This window comes from Arachis ipaensis, chromosome B04, assembly GCF_000816755.2.
Source record: "Arachis ipaensis cultivar K30076 chromosome B04, Araip1.1, whole genome shotgun sequence".
NCBI lineage: Eukaryota > Viridiplantae > Streptophyta > Magnoliopsida > Fabales > Fabaceae > Arachis > Arachis ipaensis.
The window spans coordinates 123348989-123352095 of NC_029788.2; the positions used below are offsets into that span (position 1 = coordinate 123348989).

At 39.3% G+C, this 3107-nt stretch overlaps 1 long non-coding RNA gene across 1 annotated transcript; it reads left to right on the top strand.

The window, feature by feature from the left end:
- Positions 1738-2033, top strand: LOC110270791. Its single transcript, XR_002360422.1, has 2 exons — positions 1738-1777; positions 1853-2033. It is a non-coding gene; the product is annotated as an uncharacterized LOC110270791 (long non-coding RNA).

Consider the following 3107-nt stretch of genomic DNA (forward strand, 5'->3'; position numbering starts at 1 on the left):
GAGAAGGTATAGGTGAAAAAATGAAAAGTCTTTACCAAATTGTTCAGTGGGTTTGTAGAGAATTCCGAGACAAATGCATGGCCACTGACAGCTCGTCAAATGGAGCTCCGGATTGAATTTTTGGAAGGGTTACATTATTTCCTTCCTCTCCCACAAGTTCGACGTGATTCATGGGAATTATTAGGAAGAAGAAGGCTAGATCTTGGTTTATATATAAGGCCTTGGGCCAGTTTGAATCTGGTTTGATTGGTTCAGTCTGTTGGCTTAGTTTTAAGTCAAAATCTTTAAAATTAGTGTCAAAATTTGTATTCTTAGTATTTTTACTGCTATAAACTATAAAATTTAATTTCTTAATTTTTCTGAATAATAATTAATTTATTGACTAATTATTTATTAATTTTTCGAGATTTACAACTTTAATATCTTTAGAAGCTAAATTTAATTGTTCAAGTAAATGCCACTTGTAAGACCCAGAACCTTTGAAAAGTCTTTTTATGATCAAATCTTAAATCATATAATTATTTATAGCCTTAATTTCAGAAATTATTTTATTAAAGATAATTAAGGCAAGTTTTGATTTATTAAATTTGAGATAAGTTATGATTATTATCCAATTTTATAATTGTTGAATTATTTTCTATATTTAAACCACAAAGTTGGTAGTTGTGAAATAATAAGGATTTTTATATGATTTTGGACTAAATAATTAATATTTTAGAATATTGATACTACTGTTTTGAAAAAATAAAGGATTTAATTATATGATTTCTAATTATTTGATTTGGACAATTTATTAAAAATAATTTGTAAAAATGAGGAGTAAATAGTATTTTCTATACACAATTAGTGTTAGATTTAATTTAGGTTTCAATTACTATATTACCCCTACTTTTATTTAAACTTGCCCAAAATACCCCTAACCCTAAGTTTCAAAATGAAACCCTAGCTCCCTCAAACCCAAGCAGCAGCAGCTGCTGCCCCTCTACCCTAGACACCCACACGCAGAGGCAAAAGGAAAAGAAAGAAAGAAACAAACGAATTTGAGAGAGAAGGAAAGGAGTTCGCCGCGTGTGGAGGAAAGGAGATCACCGGAGGAGGAGAGAAAGACTCGAGCCGGCGTGCTGGCCTCACCGCCGCCGTCACACCATCGTCAAACCATGGAGGGAAGTGGGGAGAGGAATCGGAGAAGAAGGACGGTGCGGTGCCGGCGAGGAGTGCCGTCGCTGTTGCTGTCGCCAGGGGAGGAGAGTGACGCGAAGGAGGGAGATGAGGCTTTATTGCCGTCGCATTCTGCCGTACGCGAGGAGCGCCGCCGTCGAAGCCATGCCTTTCGTCCCTGCCCAGTCGCGATTCTGCCATCCTACGCCGCCGCTGGGTCCCACTGCTGTGCGTCGCCATCCAAGGAAGAGCGAGAAGACTTGCAGCTCAGGGATGCACAGAGGAAGAAAAATGCTCTGGCCGCCACTACTACTAGGGTTTTGTCGCCGGCATTCCATCGCCACCGTTCGTTCCCTTGTCGCCATCGCTGTTCTGCTCGGCGTCGCCAGCATTGAAGTCAGCCACTACCACCATCGAGTTGTTGGAGCTGGTGCTTCTTTTGGAGGTTTGAATGAGAGATTTGCTCAGTTATACCTCTGCTCCTGATTCTCGCCGCTGTCGGAGCCTCTGCCATCATCGAGGTTGCTGTTTAGTTGGTGCCGCTGCCTGGGTCGCTGCGGTACCAGCCACTATGATGGAGCTACTCTGTTTAGTGATTTCTGCGAGTTTTGACTTTGAGGTAAAGGGGTTTTAATTTGTGGTTTTTGTCCTTTTTGGATTTCGGAAAGAGTATTGACACTGCGTGGTGGTACAGCTGCTATTACCAGATATTCAGGCCGCCGCCGTCGCCCAAAAAAAAATTATTGACGGAGCTGCTGCCGGGCCGATTTGATGTTGCGGCTGCTTCGTTTTGCTAGTTCAGTAAGTATTTATGTTTCAGAAAACCTCGCGTTAGTATTCTGTTGTGTTTGGTTAATGAACATGAGTTTTGATAACGTGGGCTCGAGTCCTGATTATTGTCTGTTGCGATTAGTGTTGCTATGGTTATTGCGAACGTGACTGGGAGCTAAATTTTTGGTTGCCGTCAGTTCGGGTTGAGGCGGAAAGGACTTCGTGAGACGTTTGGGTTATGGATTTGCGTTTTGAGGTAAGGGCGCTTTCCAAAAACTATATTTTATATTGGAATTATTACATATAGATACTGATGTGAGACAATGTGTATTTGGTGATTGTAGTAGCCTTATGTATTATTTGATTGTCTCGAGTGATTATGAATGTTTGTTTGGCTGAATTGTTGTGTGGTTTTATGAAACGAAATGCTTTTGAAGTTGATTCTTTTAAAACTTTGAGATCGAGTTTAATCCGTTGGGAATTGATTTGAGTTGAGTTGATTTTTTTGAGAATGTGAAAAAGAGAATACACTCTTGAATTCAGCCTGGCTTGCTTTAAATGATCTGGTTATTGATAAATGATTGTTACTGAGCCGTTTCTTTGAAACTTTAGAAATGAGTTTATTCGGCTGATAATGATTTGATTCTTGAAAAAGTTTTCTTGAAAAATGGAATTGAGATGACTGTTGGATTTTGGCTCGCCTTGAACTGATTTTGGATGTTGGGCTTATGAAAAGGATTGTGGGCTGTTTTGTTGGGACCCGAACCTGGTGGCAAAGTCCAAGTTTTAGGGGAGGTGCTGTCGAAATTCTGGTAGAATCCGGGACTTTATTGAAACGTTATTTGGAAACTTACGAGTTAACGGCTTCTACTATTTTATCTGAATTATTAAGAAAGGGGTGACTTATGCTTTTGAAATGAATTATTAGAAAGGAAATTGTGATTTAGTCTTATTTCTTAAGCAAAGTATTACATTTCCCTTGTGAACAAGTTATTTAAATGAAACTTATGCTTTAAGGCTGCTTGAATGTGAAAAGGGTTTATGCCTTTGGATTTGACTTGGGGGTTTCAATTAAAGAAGTTTCAATGGCTTTGAAAGAACCCGAGCGTCTATTGACAAGTCTCATTTTAAAGTGTTTTGGGAAAGGTTTTAAGTACTCCTTGAGTTCCGAATTTTTG